We start from the raw sequence: 19,628 nt of genomic DNA, 5'->3' as shown, positions 1-19,628 counted from the left end.
AATAACAGCTAACTACTGTCTGAAACTTCCTCATTCACCTTGCCTCACCCTCAAAGCCATATGGTGAAGAGCCTCACCAGGTGTCAGGACAGGAACTCCCTCTCTTCAATTTCCCGTCAGAAAATTGCTGTGCTCCTTCCCTCAAACTCCCCAAGTATTTGAAAGCATTCAGAGGCATATACAAACATGGAAATAATGACCAGTAAAACTGATAACACAGTTTTACACAACAGAAAGCTTCAAATCCGACTATAGGATATTCTTCACTGTTGCATTTTATAATTGAAGAAATGGAGTCAGATGTGGCAGTATACAACTATAATCTTAACACCTAAGGCTGAAGCAAGATGATCCCAAGTTCAAGGTCAGCTTAGGTTATAAAACAAGACTGAAAAAATTATTAAAAATGAGAAATATGTATTAAATACAAGTTGCAGATGGTATTTTCAGATACAATCTTACAGAGAACATAATCAAAGTATTCTGTGTTTTCTTTAGGCATGTAATAGCCTTTTTAACTCTCTGCAAGCAGTTGGACAAAGAGACTACAACTTAAACCTTTCACGAAAAAGCTAAATATCAGGACAATAGAAGATACATAATATATAATTCCACTAGAGCCTTGAGTCTTAAACTTCAGCATGAAAAGGTTTTCCTTGCAATAAAGCATAATTAATGTCCCAAACATTTTACACTCCACTAGCTATAGTCACCACGCATGAGCACCAACTGATTTCACACTTTATAGGCTGGGAAACAGGCTGAAACTTAGTCTCTTTCACACTCCACTGACATGGCAACCCCACTGCTCACCAACCTAACCCTTCCAAACTTACCATTAGCTCCATCACTGACCATTTCTAACAGCATTCAGATCAAAGGCTTTCTGTAACCGAGCAAGAGCAATAAAATCCACAGGAAAGCAAGCATTTCTGTTCCTACTCTGTATATATACTTGGCAGTAGAGAGCAAGCAAAAAGAAAAACAAAACAAAACAAAACAAAGTGTCTTTTTGGTTTTTTGTTGTCATCGTCGTTCCCCCCACACACACATCTGGATATTGGTCTGTGTTTCTAAAGTTACTTAATCTCTTTCCTGGGTCTGTTCTGAGCTAAAATGGTATCCTATGGCTGACTAGAAAAGCACTCAAACAGATAAGGCTTTGGGGCCCCATCCTCAAAAGCCTTTGTTGTCTCAGCCTTCATAGGCATTAAAATCTTTCCACTCTTTAGGATGCATAGCCTAAAGCCAAAAAATTACTAAGTGAATTTTTAAATTTGGGGCCACTATATATAATTTGAGCTTAGTCATGTCTCTATGTAGAATATCTTTTGACCCCAACCATAAAACTAAGTGGTATTTATCATTATCTCAGCTTCATAGATAAGAAATCTAAAACTTTTCCTTAAGATCATGAAGCTTCTACATGGTGATTCAGTGTTCCGAACCCTGCATTTAACTACTGTTAAACTTTCTAAAAACTGTAATAGTGTAAAAAGCATAACAGAGAACAATTTAATAAACACTAACAAAAAATAAATAATTGTAAAGGAGGTGGAGTCTCACGCTCTATCTAACTACACTGTTATCTGCCTCTCCCTGAAACTACGTCAACATGTATGAAAGACAACTGTGCCTAGAGATGGAGAAAGCTGAAAAGCAAGTTTCTCTTTGAGCAGGCAAAGATAACATGAAGTTAATAACTTCTCTCCCATGCAGTTTTAAAGTTTACTAATTAAGAGCTTCAAGCATAACAATTACCTTAGAATATAAAAACATCTTCACAGCAGTGTTTTAAGGATCAAAAAGCTCGCACAGAGGGCTGCCAGGACTTTCAAAGAAAAACAATCTACTAAACAAACATTGCTCAAATACTTAAAGCACATTCTAATCTATTATTCTTATGATTCAAAAAGATAAATGTTAAAGAGAGATAAAAGCTAATAATAGATAATGGCATTTTCTCACCATCAAACCAGTATTTATTAAGTGTACAAAGGGTAGTGAGATCTCTGCTGGGGCAGGACTACATTTAACAACATAGTTTGAGACATAAGAAAAGAAATGGAGCCTCCCCCAATAAGATGCCTCTAACAAACAGAAAGATGAAGCAGGGGAAATAAGTTGTCTGAATGGAATACATATAATTGCCAATAAAAAACAGAAATCCAAAGTAAAGAGGCATCTTTAAGGCTCTGGAACAGCTGAAGAAAATGTCTTTAAATGTGTGGTACTATAGGTAGGCCTTCAGAAAGTATTATTCAGAGAGAATTTAGGAGACATTCCAAACAGGAGGGAAAAAAAGTTAGACACCACCACTAACAATAATAAAACCACGTGAAGAGGCTGGCTGTGAGTCAGAAAGGACCATAGAAATGGTGGATTACGCAGCTGGCCAGTTGGGGCAGTTGCTATGGCCAGTCTCTTGGGAGACCCTCTCCCAAGGTCAGTATTCTTTGTATCCTCATTAGACTAAAAAAAGTGAGATGACTCTTTGGTGTCTTCTGTGAGCACTAATCCAGTCTATGAGGGTTTATCCTTCTACTAATAACTTCCCAAAGGCTTGCCATGCTGAGATTTAGCCTTTAACACGTGTAGTAACATGGCGACAGGGGAGCAAAAACATTCAGCCCATAGCACCAGATTAGGTAAACCAAAGGTTTGTTGTTGGAAAGCTGTGGAGACTCAGTTTAAGACTTGACAATAGGCTTTCAACACTAGGGATCAGGCATTAAAAAACAGCAGTGCAGAATCCAGTATGGGCCCTACAGATAATTTGAACAGTGCTAATATTAGTACTTGGGTCTCTACTGGTCCCTTGATCACCACATTTGTCTTTCCATTACTAACCCTTCCATCTTTTAAAATATTCATTGTTGGTGTAAAGACAAGATAAGCAACCTCAAGAGTCACTCATATTTCTCTCACACTTAATCTAATGGTGCCAATGACAAGGCAGACACATATAACCTAAAATCAGAAACAGAACCAACAAAAGGACCAGACTCCAAAGCAATGGCTTTCAAGTTCTAATTCCATATTTAGAACAGAACTATAACTTATCCCTATGAAGTACTCCATTGTAATCTAGAACTCATTCTTTGATATCTAACACTACTCTGGTGAGCCATATATTCCTGAAACAATACCAGCTGGTGGCATGTAAGTTTGTGAATCAAATTAAGTCAACTAATCAACCAGACACAATGGCCTGTGTTAAAAGCCAAGCTATTTGGGACCCAGTTATCTTAAGTGCCCTTACCACCACTGCAACAATTCCTAGAAAGGAATTTCTAAGCTACCATCTTCATTCTATTGCTATTTCTAGTTTCATCTCCTGATCCTAATATATAAAGTGATATATCTGGTCTCTTTAAATATTTAAATTCCACCTGATCTAACCTTACAGGATTTTTTTTTTTTTTTACTATTTTATGTGTATGGGTGTTTTTGCCTACATGTGCACCTGTGAACCACATGTGTGCCTGGTGTCCACAGAGACCAGAAGAAGGTGATGAATCCCTAGGACTGGAGTTACAGAAAGTTATAAACCACCAGGTAGTTGCTGGGAATTGAACTTGGGTCCCCTGAAAGAGCAGCCCAGTGCTCTTAACTGTGGAGCTATCTCTCTATTTCCCTGAACTTTACAGTTTTGATGACATGACAGAATAAAACAATGACACTTTTGAAAAGTTGTTTCCAACCTGCCAACCCCACCTCTATACCAAGCCCCTTCTTTGTTTCCTTGTTTATCACCCCTCTCCATATCCCCCCCCCCTTTTTTTAGTCTACCTGTTTACAGCAGAGCTTAACTAGGACAGCTTGCATTCAAACTTCCCCAAAGACCTAAGAGTTGCTTTGCTCTGTTCTCATTTCTCTCCATCCCCATCTCCTCTTTAGCTTACATATAACCATTTATTCTGCTGTCCTCCTTCCCCAACTGCTGCTCAACAATTCACAGCCTGTCACAGATTGTCAGTACTGCATATGAGGACTTCAGAAGTACTCTTGTGGGACAGTACAGTGTGTTAGTACAGCATTTTCCTGGACACAATGTCACTCTTTATAGCCTGGAGTAAATTATCTTCTTTAAAAAAAAAAAAAAAAAATAGCCCTAATAAGACAGGTACAAGGAGATTTTAAATAACCGAGACTCAAATTCCCTTTGGTTTGCTCTAAGACCTAAGCTGTCTCTGTCATATGCATGTATCTACCCACTATGCCACACACATCTAGGAATACCTGAAAAGCAGCTTTCTGGTGCTAACAAAAGCAAAACCTCTAAACCTCTATCAGAGGGTGTGTGTGTGTGGGGGATATGTGCTTATTTTATCCTTTTCCCTTTGTCTATGGCTCCTCATCTTTGTATCCTATTTGAGAACACTTTGTTTAAACTCAGGTCTTGACATTTATTTCTGATTATGTCTTGCTGTGCAAAGGGTACCATTTAAAAGAAACTTCAGAGCTGGGTATTGTTGTGCATACCTGTAATCGCAGCAGTTACAAGGTTGAGACTGGAGGATCAAAAGGCCAGTATGGGCTACAAAGACAGTTCAAGGCCTGCTTGAGCTACACAGAAACACACTGAAGAAGAAGAAAGAAAAAAAAAGGGAAAAAATACCAAATTACCACTGAAGAAAAAAAAAGGAAGAAAGAAAGAATACCAAGTCATCAGCATCATGTTGTTATAGTTTCCACCCAAGTTCTGCCATGTACTTCAGCAACAAAAGTAAATTATCTTCTGACAGTTGCTGTGGCCAACCCTCTGATTACTACTAAAGCCTCTCTACCCTGCCTATCGGTTTTCAAATTGCTCCCGGCTATATAAGAGAAGCTGCAGAACAGTGACAAGCCCATCAGGATGTGAACAGGGAAAAAACCTCTCACAAAACAGCAGTTCATATCAATATACTAACTCTTCTTTGAAAAAAAGTTAATTGAAAATAAATACCTAAAAAGTAATATTAAAATTAAAATTAGTTACCTAATTATTTCCATCTCTAAGTTCTTTAATAACATTATTCATTATACTTTACTGAGGAGGTAAATGGCCATCTATTCTTCTTGAGTGAGTTAATTAAGCCCCTATAATAACACTGCATCTCTGCTGTTCTTTATATGAATTATAGCAAAGCTAAAGCTTGATAAGGGTACTAATTCTCAGTTGTTACCTCAGAGAAAGACCCAGCCAAGGAAAGCTACTAATCCAACCCCTGAAAACTAAGTCGGCACTCCACAAAAACTAAAGTCTACCAAAGACTGTAAGCAGAAACAAAAGGCCCAAGTCTTTCAATTAACTCCTGAGAGTTACAAAATTACATTCAAGTACCACAAATAAGCAAACATATTCAGAATAAATAAACAGGTATATAAAAAACGCTATGTATTAAGAAACTTACCATTTTTATGTTTTTTCTTTAGAGTATGTTTTTATTTTTTGTAGTCAAACCCTTGTAGATAAGACTTCACATATTTAATTTAGTGTGCTACCACTGTACAGATGGAAAAATACAAGTTGAACATCTCTAGACACAGGAAAGGCAAGCTTTTGACTTATTTATTCATTTATTTGTGGTCTAGTGTTAAATCTAGTGTACAGGCTTTATCACTGAACTGTATGTCTCTAAACTTCAACACCTTGAAGAAAAAGTGTATTTTGGCATTTAAATAAAAATAACATACTTGGTGCCAGAATGAAATAATAGAAATGGTGCCTTCCCCCAAGATTCAGAGCACCTTTTTTCCTGGCAAAAAAACCCTAATAACATGTTATAACATAACATGTCTAGCATGTCAGTTATGTGCCATTGAATCTTAAATGTATATTTTTGAAAGTCAGTTTAAGATATATCATACTACTTCAATTATTTCCAAGTTTTTGAGATTTATTTGTTTTTTTATATATATTTGCTTTTGTTGGTATATGCACTGTGCATGCGGGTGCAGATGGTCATAGATATCAGAGGAATTACAGGTGGTTGTGATTCCCTTGATATTGGTACTAGGAATAGAACTCTAATCCTTTGTAGCATGTGCTATTAACTGCTGAGCCATCTCTAGCTCTCATTGTTTCTACTTAAATATGTCTCCCTGTTTCTCGTAGTACTAGGCAGTAACTTGATATTTCTCAAGAATTACATTGGTAGGTTTATTTTCAGTGGTTCTAGTAGACAAATTTTTTCTAGAATTAAAGAGTTGGCTTTATTCTCATACTTGAAATAGTTAAGCAGTTAGTTGCTTGGCAATCTTTACATGCATCCTTAGTTCCAACAGATGGAGGTGCAGCCCCTTTGTCTTTGTCTTTTTAAAAAAGATGTTCTTAATACTAAAGCAAATTGGTTAACTAATCCCCCAGCACTACTTTCCTGAACCTCTGGAGGGCACCTGAAGGACAGAAACTATTTAGGATTTCAGGGAGTGAGCTCAAAGTTGTTTTTGTTTTTGTTGTTTGTTTTCTTTCCACTTGACAGGTGGTGGTGGTACACACCTTTAATTCCAGCACTGGGGAGGCAGAGGCAAGAAGATCTCTGAGTTCCAGGCTAGTCTGGTCTACAGCATCAATTCCAGGATAGCCAGAGCTAGCTACATAGAGAAACTCTGTCTCAAAAATCCAGAGGGCTAGAGAGATGGCTCAGGGGTTAAGAACACTGGCTGCTCACTCTTCCTAAATTCCTGAGTTCAATTCCCAGTAACCACATGCTCACAACCACCTATAATGATATCTGGTGCCCTCTTCTGGCCTGCAGGCATATGTGCAGACAGAACACTTTACACAGAACAAACAAATCTTTAAAACAAGAAAAGTGGGTGGATGGGTGGGTGGTAGGTGGGTAGATAGGTAGATAAAAAAAATAAAAATGAAACCACTCCACATACAGATAAGCTACGTCTGAAGAGAAATCATGCAAAAATTCCCTTCTGACAACCTCACTGAATAATTTCTAAAACTTCATATTTCTTTGACACCCATTTAAGCACTTAACTTTCCTCATTTTATAAAAGGGTTTAATTCAGTGATTTGCCATGGATTTCATAATAAAAACACATGCACACAAAGATGCACTTTCTAGAAGTCCACTAACAAATCAGAGTAAAGAAAATGACACCTTCCCTTAGTCCTCTGATGATTGCTGTAATGGGACAGAAACACCTTCTAACTGTAGTTCAATGTGTTATATTAATGGCCGGTGCTGAATACACAGGCTGGCTAGCCAGGAAAAAAAAAATCTCAGCAGTTGTTAAAGAAAAACCCACCTTAATTAACAAAGAAATGCAAAATAAAAAATGTTCTTTTCTTTATGAAAGAATTTCTAAAGATTTTTTTTTTTTTTAACTTTAAAACAACCCAGATGCCCCTTAGTTGAGGAATGGAAACAGAAATTGTGGTACATCTACACAATGGAATATTACTCAGCAATTAAAAAAAAAAAAAGAAATCATGAAATTTGCAGGCATGGCGGGAACTGGAAAAGATCATCCTGAGTGAGGTATCCCAGAAGCAGAAAGACACACAGGGTATATACTCACTCATAAGTGGATATTAGATATATAATATAGGATAAACATACTAAAATCTGTACACCTAAAGAAACTAATCAAGGAGGACTCTGGCTAAGACGCTCAATCCCCAATCAGAAAGGCAAAGAGGATGGACATCAAAAGAGGGAGAAAACAGGGAACAGGACAGGAGCCTACCACAGAGGGCCTCTGAAGGGCTCTACCCTGCAGGGTATCAAAGCAGATGATGGGACTTATAGTCAAACTTTGGGCAGAGTGCAGGGAATCTTATGAAAGAAGGGGGAAAGAGAAAGACTTGGAGAGGACAGGAGATCCACAAGGAGAGCAACAAAACCAAAAAATCTGGGCACAGAGGTCTTTTCTGTGGAGACTGATACTCCAACCAAGGAACATTCATGGAGATAACCTAGAATGCCTGCACAGATGAAGCCCATGGCAGTTCAGTGTCCAAGTGGGTTCCATAGTAATGGGAACAGGTACTGTCTCTGATAGGAACTGATTGGCCTGCCCTCTGATCACCTCCCCTGATGGGGGAGCAACCTTACCAGGCCACAGAGGAAGACAGTACCACTACTCCTGATGAGACCTGAAAGAGTAGGATCAGAAGGAAGGAGAGGAAGACCTCCCCTATCAGTGGACTTGGGGAGGGGCATGGGTGAAGAAGGGGTAGGGAGGGTGGGATTGGGAGGGGTGGAGGGAGGAGCTTCGGGGGGATACAAAGTGAATAAACTGTAATTAATAAAAATTTTAAAAATGTTTAAAAGTAAGTCTTGTTTTACTCTGTAGACCAGACTCGTCTCAAACTCAGAGATTTGCCTGCCTCTGCCGCCCCAATGCTGGGATTAAAGGCATGCGCCATCATTGCCTGTCAAGTTTGTTTGCTTGTTGTTCAAATAAAAGTGGTAAGTTGCTTAATACATGGGCATATTTTATAGACCTATTGTTTATTCTGAATGTTTGCTTATTTGTGGACTTAAATGTAATTTTAGAAGAAGTCAGTGAACAAGGCTCAAGAACACTGTCTACCATACACATTTCTACGAGTAGAAAAAGCATCTAAACAATATGCTTAATAAACTCATAAAGGTCCTTTAACAAGGCAATTCTCCTTAGAGGACTTTGATAAAAGAAAATATTTGGACTTCTACACATACTTATTTCAGAACTGTTCACATTGTTGAAAAAGTATAAACAAATCTAATATACTCTGATATGGTACACTCATACTATACAAAACTCTGTACTTTAAAAAGAAAGGCATAGCTTTGTAACTGATATAAATATCTATAAGATATTACTTGATTTTTTAAAAAGAGGTCAGGAAAAGTGCTGAGTGTTTGTCTAGCTTGTACAAATCCCTGGGTTTAATCTCTGGCACCTAGAACTCTCTGTAGACCAGCCTGGCCTTGAACTCACAGAGATCAGCCTGCCTCTGTTTCCTGAGTGCTAGGATTAAAGGCATGCACCACCATGCCTGGTTCAAGAAAGCTAATCTTAAAAGGAATATACAAACCCAAAATGATGACACTTTGAAGATATTCTTATGGGCAAGACAAGAGCTCCACTGTAATTCCAGAACTCGGGCAGCAAGAGGTTTGCTCCAAGTTTGAGGCCAACCTGGGCTACTGCAAAGACACAAAAATAGAAGTGGGAAAATAGAAAGGCATTTCTTATTCTCAGATAATGCAATTATTATCAACTTAACGTAAATTAAATGAATATCAGCAATAGTTTTTAATGAAGATAGATAAGCTAATAATAAAGTTTAACAAATAAAATTATGTAATAGGAAAATATTTTTTAAATTTCAGAACTGGAGCTTGAGAAATGGCTCAGTCAATAAAGTACTTCTCATACAAACATAAGGATCTGAGTTCAGATCCTCATCACCCACATAAGAATCTGGGCTCAGGTGCATGCCTGAAGAGGCAAAAAGAGGAGGATCCTAGAGCTCATGGAAGAGCCAGCCTCACTAAATCAATGAATTTCAAGTGACTGTGTCTCAAATGAACAGTTGAGGAGCAAATAAAGAAGACACAACTGACTCCTGCCCTCAGCATGCATGTCTACACATGCATACAGAAACATATGTATACACTAACTCACACACTTTGCCCAATATACTGCAAAGCTTTTAGAACACAAACAATGGAATAAGGATGCAGGCATAAAAACCCCAGAAACAAGGTCAGTGAGATGTCTCAGTGATTAAAGACATTTCCTTAGAAAGCCTGGTGATCTGAGTTTACATAAAGGTAGGAAAAAACCAACTACAGAGAGTTGTCCTCTGACATCTGCACACGGACACACAAATAAATAAATAAATAAATAAATAGACAGAGAGATAAATAAATGTCCAGAAATAAATAATAAAAATTCAAATGTAATAAGGTGGTACCTCAAAAGCTGTGAGGGGGAAAACTGATCTTTTAAAGAAAATATGTTCAGTCCAGTCTGCAAAAAGATTATTAGGTCCATACAATATTCGTCACAACAAAATATCAAATGGAGCATGGATCAAAATGAACAACTAAAATCATACAAGTATTCAAAACACAATATAAGTAAATTCTTTTCCACAATATAAGAAAAGGTTTTCAACTGCAAAACAAGATTCAAATGAAACAAAGTACTAAGAAACTGGACCACATAAAAGCCTGAACACTAACACCAAACACTATAAACAACAGATAACTGACAAATTGGAAGAAAATACCTGTTTAAAACTGTATAGAACTGTCAGTGGTGGCACACTCCTTTAATCCTAGCACTTGGGAGGCAAAGGCAGGCAAAGTTCTTAGTTCAAGGCCAGCCTGGTCCTCATGCTGAGTTCTAGGTCAGCCAAGGCTACACAGAGAAAACCCTGTCTCAAACAAACACACAAACAAACGTTTTTTAAAGAAGCAGGGTATAGTGGCTCACTAATCACCATGAGTTCAACACTACCTAGGCTAGAGTGAGACCTCATCATTATCTCCTCTTCACAACAAAAAACAAACCAACCGAAAAACAAAAGCTATACTGAGAGCCCATTCTCTTACCTAACTAGTAAAAGTTTTAAGAATGTATTTTTAAAACCCTCTAAGGGAGAGTGTGAGGTGAAACTAACACTCCCACACATTTCTAGAGAGAACTGAAATTTGTACAATGCCTTCAGAAGTTAGCAATGTTTAAGAAAATTACTGTATGGAATTTGGTCACCTCTGGACAGTGGCTTCAAAATAATTCTTTTTTCCCCCTTCACCCTTATCATTTTCTACTTGTCTTACAATAAAGATGAAAGGATTTTTTCTAATTAACCAGCTAGCTCAAAAATCAAGAGGCACAGTTTTCCTCTTCTACAGCAGTGCTTTCTGCAAACCCATTATGTTACTTTATTTAACCACCATATTGTTATTAATACTTTACCTTTTGCTTATTAAAATTACAACAGTGAAGTATTATCTCACATAAGACTATCCTAGTCTTGCTGGGTGAGGTGGCACATGCCTGTGATCCCAACACTTGGGAGGCAGAGGCAGGCGGATCTCTGTGAGTTCAAGGCTAGCCTGATCTACAAAGCAAGACCAGGACAGCCAAGGCTACAGAGAGAAACCCTGTCTCAAAACAACAAAAAAAACAAGAAAACAAAGAACCCAAAAAGAATATCCTAGTCCTATGTCTATATGCACGTAAGTGTGTAGTATATACATATTCATGAATATGTAGATGAACATACATGTGCACACCTGCATGTAGAAGCCAGAGACCAATGTCTGGTGTCATTCTCAACCACTTTTCTTTTGAAACAGGGACTCTCACTGATCCTGACCTCACCAATATGGCTAGGCTAACTGGTCAGAAAGATCTAGCCGTCTCCACCTCTTCAGGGATGGAATTATAGATACAGGTCACCATGCTGACTTTTTATACCGGTACTAGGGAGCCAAACTCTGAGCCTCACTTTTTATAGGACTGAGCTACCCTACCTCCAACTCCCAGAATATCTAATCTAACAAAGTAAACTCAGCCTCGTGGAAAAAGTGAACAGAATATACATACATACATGTAATTTTGCTTCTTTCCCCCAAATCCTCTAAGATAATAACAAATCCAAGTCCACAAAGAAAAAGAATAGAAAAGGGGAAAATATTAGAAGCTAGAGTACAGAAAAGTATATACTAGATTAGCAATTTGTTTTGTTCAAAAAAATTGTGTCTGACAAGATATTCTACATAATATATGATGTTCCCATCCTTTTGACAAGAACAAGACACCAAAAGAAGAAAACATGTATGGAAAACAGGATACCCAATACGAGAGAGAAGTAAAAGGTTGCCAGTAAATGGGGATTCCAGAATAATTGTGCGTCAAAAGTCAAAAGCACCCAATCCGGACCAAAAGCTATATAGCAATAGGAATGTTAAATAAAGACTGCTATTTTCCCACTCTTGGCTACTGTGCCATCTTTTTAATCAGACACTACTAGAGAACATGTTCCACCTAAGCAAGAGGGTAAATGAAGAATGAGGAAGATATAAGTTCTGACAAGACTGGAAATCAAACCCAGGAGAAGTCTACAGATTGCAACAAAGGGAAATCATCCTGGGAAAAGAACTGTGCAGTAGGCCTAGAGATCCATCACCCAAATAGTAGGGTAATGGATGTCTGTGGAAAAGGAGCTTCAGAATGGAGGGGAGGATGGGCGAGGGAGGAAAAGGGTAACTGACCTTGAGGAAGACCACACTGAGGCCACTTAGGACATTATCAGGGAATAAAATTTGCACACGCTTGTAATAAGGAAAATGCAACACTATTCACTTTATCCAAATGTCAAAATATAACTTGGGGATTAAGAAGTGAAATCCAGTGGATATGACTGTTTGAGAAGAGCAAAACTGGAGTTATGGGAGGTTGTAAGCCACCTGATATGGAAGCGAGGAATCTAATTCATGAACTCTGGAAGAGAAGTAAATGTTCTTAACTGCTAAGTCATCTCTCAGGTCCCCTATTTGACTTTAAACTATGTCTACAATGTATTACTACTGATTACATATAAAGAAAATTTTAGAAAAGTAATTCAAAGAAACAAAAGCCAAACAGCAATATATACTTTGATCTTAAATTATTCATCATTCAAAAATGCGTAAATAAAATATTTTCAAATGAAGGGGAAAAAAGCCTTTGGAAATACCTCATTTTGATAGGTCTTTATAATTCTAATACTAATAAAACAAATATACAAAAGCCTTAAAATTAAAAATAACTTAAAGCAAATAATTACCATTAGAGAAGACAGACAGGATTCAGTAATTGTAACACTAGGAAGGTTGTAGGCCTGACCTTACTTACAAATTCATTAATGATCAGGAGGCAGTGCAAATAACACATTTAATTAAATTTGCTCATTTATCTATTTTAGGAAGTACGATTAACAGCAGTGAGAGAGAGAGAGAAAAGTAATATAAAAAGACAGAGATAGATTAAAAACATTGGCCAAAACCCAACTAAATCATAAAGTGGTGAAAGACTTTAAAACTATAGGCTTAAAACAACAAAAGAAGTATAGATATGAGAGGCTTATTTACCAATTTTACTGTAAACTGCCAAATAAAGTAACTGCAGTCAACATTAACGTTGCCTGGAAGTCTATAGATAAATACATATATCCAGGCTCAAAACGGGATTACACTCTAAAAACAATGTACTGGTTGAGTATCCCTCACTCTAAACTGGGAACCAGGAATACTACATTGCTGAGCATCTGTATTTCAGATTCGGAATTTACACTCTGAAGATATTCTGCATGGACTGTTGATGTAACTTGGTAAGAGCAAGTTTTAAAATAATCTCACTATTTGTCTTCATTCAGACACTGAAGTTTCCAACCTTTCCAGTCTCAAGTCATGTTTTGTGACCCAGTTTTATCAATGGCATATAAGCAAAAGTAGTAAATATAACTTCCAGAAGTATCCTTTAAGACAATTCATCCTTTAAGATGATTCCTTTCCTTTCTCCTTTCTGCTGGGTGTCATGTAGGTGAAATAAATAGAGCTGTAGGGCTCTATGACTAGAGTGACTTTGATTTTTATGGTTACCCTCCCACCTCAGTGCTGGAAATTACTCTTGCATTTCTAAAGGAACACTGTAAAAGAACAGAATCTATACAGTAGAACAACACAACACCACAGCATTAAGCTTTCTGGAATTCTTCACTTTAACAGAAATTTCTATCATTATGTTTCTCTTACTTGGCTGCAACCAAACCTAATCCTAATTTAGATAACTTCTATACGGATAATCAATCATACAGAACACCCTCCATCAGTTCTCTTGCAGCTTCTTTTCCTGCCCCACCTACTTCACCAATATATTTTCTCATGAAGCTCTACAATAATCCTTTAAAATCTATGTCTGATTTTGAGCTCCAAATTTATCTGTAGCAGCCTATCATTCCACTAGTGTATGATACAGTTATACAAGAATGTAAATGATTTTCAAAATAAAATGATAAAGTGATGGTTAACAGCAGTTGTCTGGGAGGTTGTAATATATAGCTAATATTTACTGAGCTCTTAATATTTGCCAGGTATTACTCTAAATCTAAGAGCTATTCCCCAACACAATCTCATTAAGTAGGAAGCATTAATACCAGCTCTATTTTTAAAATGGAGGAAACTGAAACCCAACAAATAACTCATTTAGGATATATAGTAATACACAAAAAGATCATTCAAACCCAGGCTTCCTGAACCTATTCTCTTAACCAGTGTGCACCCAGAGTACCAAGATCCAATGTGCTAACCCAGCCTAGAACCTTTTTAAATGTTTTCAGCAGTCACAATAATTACTCAAATACCTTCTCCATTAATAAATTTTGTGACTTTGCAGAATAATTTTTAGAAACTACCAAACATCACTTATAAAAAAGCAGGTAAATAAGATGGGTAGTCAGGCAAAATTAACACTCCTTTAGAGTCAAGAAATATAATCATCAGGTGATGAGATTTGTTTTGTGTTTGTTTGTTTGTATTACTCTACTGCCCTTAAATCAGTTCTAAAAGACCAATGCCAAGAATATATATTCGCTAGGTTAACTGCATGGCCTCAAAAACAGATTATGAGGCAGTACCCATTAAGATTAATGAATTTTTAAAACTACCACATAAATTATATACTTAAAACTTAACAAATTAGAAACTGAAATCATTATCTTTCTCCCAGACCTATCTGAGATCCTTCCCCAATGCCATTATAAATGATACACTATACTTGATATATCAAGCTCACAATTTGTATTCTGACTCCAATCCTCCTAGCTTCATCGCCTTACTGCTCTTCCTTGACACCTTTTCTATGTCTACATTAACATCACCACTCCTGAAACACTCTCTGGTCAAACCACAAGGTTATCTTACATAGAAAACCACGAAAACAACTTCTCTCCCAAATACTATTATGACTCTCAACAGAAATTCTGTCATCTATAGAATCACATTCAATTAATGTTTGGACAATTTATAATTAAACACATTAAGGGCTGAAGATATATAGTTAAGTGGTAGAATGCTTGCCTAAATTCACAAGGTCCAAGATTTGACACCCAGCACATACAAAATTAATAGTAAAAATTTTAAGAACTATTAATGGCAAATAACTAAATCAGATTAGACTAAATTCTGTTGCCAACTGAATGTACAACAAACTTAAAACAAAAACAAAAACCTTTCATTTTGCTTGGGTATGTAGGCAAGGTGCAGAGCACCTGCCCAGCATATTCAAGGCCTTGGGTTCACACCCTTAACAACAAAAGCTTTTCATCTTCAGAAAGGTTCAAATTTAGAAACTACAAATAGTAAATCATGGACCTAAAAACTGGCTGCACCTGGAAAGTTAGATAATGGGTTGATTTCGTGATTTCCTGATTGGACAAATTTTCTACAATAAATATACATCTTATCGCTTACAAAATAAGATTTCTTTCAATATGATATGACTCAAAGGTCAAGTACAGAAACTGATCCACTTAAGTTAAAAAGAAAAATACTGGACAGATATAATGGTCCATACCTGTAATCTCAGCAAATTGAGAGACTGAATAAGCAGGATGGAAACTGAGTTTGGAGGTATCCTGGTAGGTTTCAAGCTATCTGGTATGTAGAAAGAATATCTTATGTACTGTATGGATGTATTGCTTGTCAATTTAAAAAACCTATGGCCAGCAAGGCATGGTGGCACACGCCTTTAATCTCAGCTCTCAGGGAGACAGAGGCAGGCAAATCACTGTGAGTTCGAGGTAGGCCAGGTCTACAAAGAGAGTCCAGGACAGCCAAGGCTACACAAAGAAACCCTGTCTCAAAAAACAAAACAACAAAAGACCAAAACAAAACGAAACAAAAAACCCTATGGCCTAGAGGAAAAAGTAGAATAGAAGGTGGGACAACCAGCAGGCAGATAGATTCTGGGATAGAGCCAAGCACAGGAGATTCAGCTGGCAAGATGTGAAGAGAATGGACATATGGTCCCTGAGCACAGGTAACCAGGCACATGGCAGAATGTAGATTAATATAAATGGGTTATTAAGTTAAGACCTAGTCAGAGAAGGCCTATGTATTTGTAAACACATATTTTGAGTCTCATGAGTCATTATTCCAGAAGCTTGGAGTAGGGAGGAAAACTCCCCAGCAATACTGACTGTGTGATTGTGGGGTCCTGATGTGACTGAGGTCCTGCCTCCTTACTGAGGCGGCTTAGGCTGAAGAGATGGTTCAGTAAGTAAGAGTACTTGCTACATAGCATGACCTGAAGTCAGATTCCCAACTCCCATGTGAAAAGCCTGAGTGTGGCCCTATATTGTAACCCTAGTATCAGCTTGCTGGTCAGCCAGTTAAATGAAAGATATCAAGTTTTAGGTTCGGTGAGAAACTCTATCTCAAAGGAATAAGATGAAATGTATGTAATAAAGCAAGACTTATGCCTCTGGACTTACTTCCAAGTTCACACACATGTACATGTGAAAGGAAAGATAAAAGGGAGAGAGGGAAAGAGGAAGAAAAATAAATAAAAACAGAAGACAGGATGGATTTGTAGCTGAGTAGTAGAGTATTTGCTTACCATGAACAAAATAGCTGGTATACATTAGTGAATTTTTGGAATACCATGCCATGCAACAAAAACTAACTAGAAAAACAAAAACAAACCAAAACAAAAAACCTCTTCACCCACTGTGTGGCTTCATATCCAATATACTCCTACACTCCCCCCAAATCAAACTTTTCCCAATTTTACGGATGTCCAAAAGTACCAATGTACAGCTGAGAAGACTATTCAAACAAGGCAATCTCCATTAAGAGGGTTTAACAATTCATCTCAAACACATTCTAAGGACCTATTATACATGAAACACTTTGCAGATGCCTAAGACAAAAAGATGGATAATAGTATATGGTCTGTATCTACCAATAAGAATAGGTACAGAAATAGTTTCTGAAATAGGTATATAAAGATAACTATCACCAATTGTTAATTTACAGTACAATTCTCATTTTTTGCTTACAAACACTCCTTTATTCTTTAAGGAAAACAGAACTTAAGTGAGGGAACTTTTGCCCAGAAAGGAAAATACTAGGAAAAAAAAAAACAAAAACAAACAACAAACAAACAAAAAATCCCACATGAAAAACATGGGCCTTGTTATGTGCTGTTTAGATCATGAGATTATAAATGTTTTGTGTTTTTGTTTTCTAAAGTTGTCTCTACTGTCTAACTTTTCTACAATAAACATGCATTAGTATTTTTAGATGAAAATATTTAAAAAAATAAGTTACTCAATTTTAAAAAATATGTTTACCTACACTGTGAAAGGCCAAGAATACAGTTAAAAGGACTGTAACACAAACATTAGATAGTTCTATGCTAAACATACAAAGTATATTTACTATTCAAGGGAAAATGGGGATATAATAACCACAGGAACATGTTACTTTACTACCCTGGTTTTCTTTCCTTTCCTGGTAAAACCTAAACGCAAACTATCAAGTAACAGACACATACAGACTGACTCAATAAGCTCTCCATCTCTTGACCATTCCCTAACAGTTGTCCCTCACACTCACTCAACCTCTCATTTCTCATGACCTTCTAGACTCCCCACTTTCTAAGATGCCGTGTTAAACTGTCCTGCCTGATGTGTCTGACTCTTCTCTAACCAACCCTCACTCTGCCTTCTGTGTGTCTTTGTCAGTTTCTCCTTCCCTGAGGTACCAACTCTATTTCGAGACAACATTTTTAATTTTTCCTTTCATTTTTAAAGTAGAATAAGTAGTATTATGCCCATTTTACAGTTATGAAAACAGAAATGGATTACTGGTATAAAGCTGACAAGATTCACTTCCCTTCCTTAATTCTCTTATGAATTCCATGGCAAAGAATTCAAAACAGCGCCCGATCGTAAGCCAATAATAACACATGTTCTGATTCTTTAAGAAACAAATTTGTTATTAATGAATACTATACACACCTTTTACCCACATTTTCAACTCTGCATCGGGTTTAATGTTACATCATGAGCGGTCAGAACCTTATCATTCCAGAAATTCCTATCATCATATACAGTAATCTACTGGCTTACAAACCTCATAGTACTAGATACTGCAACTTGCTGACTCCAAATTCCTTTTCTTTCCCCACCACCAATACTGCTTTTTTTTGTCTGTTTTTATGCCCAAACCAAAATTGGCCATATGTGGTATAAAAAGAGAGGGGCAAAAAATATTAATAAAGTACAGTGAATTTGAAAAATGGTCAACTACAGAAGAAGCTAACATGATATAGTGAAAACAGCACACTGCAGACTAGGAAAAAATGGTGTGTAGCTTATAGAGAGGAGAAAACACTCTCCAAATGCAGGCTTGCTGGCACTGAACAGCACCCTATAACTTCTCTCCTATCTAATGCTCTGACAACTAAATTTCTCTGTAATTCAATAAGCTCTTAGGAGTTACCCAAGCTTCATCCATCCTGCTGGGCTCATTCATGTTTTCCCTGCAAGCTAAGAGCACCTTTTCTGGTGAGTAGCACAGAAGTTAGGTCCGTTCACAACACATGAATAGTCTACCCTTCATTTCTATGGGCAGGTAATCCATCCTAAATATAACTCAACAAGGAAAAGAAGTGTTTAAATCACAGCTCCGGGAAGTGGTGGATCCTATGTTGCCAGTTTTATATAATATATGAGGGCTACCTTCATAAATTCATAATTAAAAATCTATACTTTTACTCTTGGCACTCCTTCATTTACTTATATCTAATGAGTTGCATGAATGCCAAATTAAAAATATGTCAGATATCTGTGAATACTTAGGGCATGAAGCTAATGACAACAGATCACAGATTCAAACTCCATGTGGGCCAATTAGCTTTGCAGTATTTCAGGCTCTATGGTCACAGTCAACCACCTTAACCTTGGGTAACAAAGAAACACACTGTCACGTGAAATATTAAGAGAATGAATATTATAATCACAATCTATGACTGCCATAAAATAATAAAAGCTAAAAATATTAATACCAGCAACTATATTCTACTAAGCTTGACTAGTATATGCCTAGCTCAAATAATGTCTATGTTTTCAGTCATGCAGGCTAATATCCTTACTTTACAGATGATGTGAAGTAAATTAAAAAGTACAAACTAAGGCTACAACCAGCAAACAATGGATTCAAAATTCTGACTTGCAAAGATCTGCATATTTTCACAAAACAGTATGGCCTCACGTAATTGTTGCATATGGCATAAGATAATCAATAAAATGTTCTTACTCAGCAGTCAGTCATTACTGAGCATCTACCATTGTATACAATTAAGAATGAAATCTACCTTCTGAAGTCCTTTTAAGTAAAAGGAAGCCAAAATACAAGTGTTTGAAACAAAAGAGATAACAATATACAAAGTAAATTTTAATGTACATGACATTCTATTGCCCTAATTGTATGTATGCACACATATATACAATTATATACATATATACACATACAATACATATACACGCATATATACAATTAGATATGTGTATATATGTATATATTTAATTATATATACATATATATTGTACATATACATACATATTTGTG

General features: G+C 36.8%; 1 protein-coding gene across 8 annotated transcripts in view; it reads right to left on the bottom strand.

Moving 5' to 3' along the window:
* Positions 1-19,628, bottom strand: part of R3hcc1l (R3H domain and coiled-coil containing 1 like) — a 98,385-nt gene that overhangs the window by 56,327 nt on the left and 22,430 nt on the right. Inside the window, exon 2 of one of the 8 annotated variants that reach the window (XM_060389757.1) lies at positions 9,032-9,143. The exons of the other annotated variants lie outside the window; for them this stretch is intronic. The gene's annotated coding sequence lies outside the window, so the exon portion shown is untranslated. The remainder of the gene's footprint in view (positions 1-9,031; positions 9,144-19,628) is intronic. 8 annotated transcript variants of the gene reach the window in all.

The sequence above is a fragment of the Meriones unguiculatus genome, chromosome 1 (genome assembly GCF_030254825.1).
Source record: "Meriones unguiculatus strain TT.TT164.6M chromosome 1, Bangor_MerUng_6.1, whole genome shotgun sequence".
Classification (NCBI taxonomy): domain Eukaryota; kingdom Metazoa; phylum Chordata; class Mammalia; order Rodentia; family Muridae; genus Meriones; species Meriones unguiculatus.
This window is presented reverse-complemented; position numbering and strand designations above follow the sequence as displayed.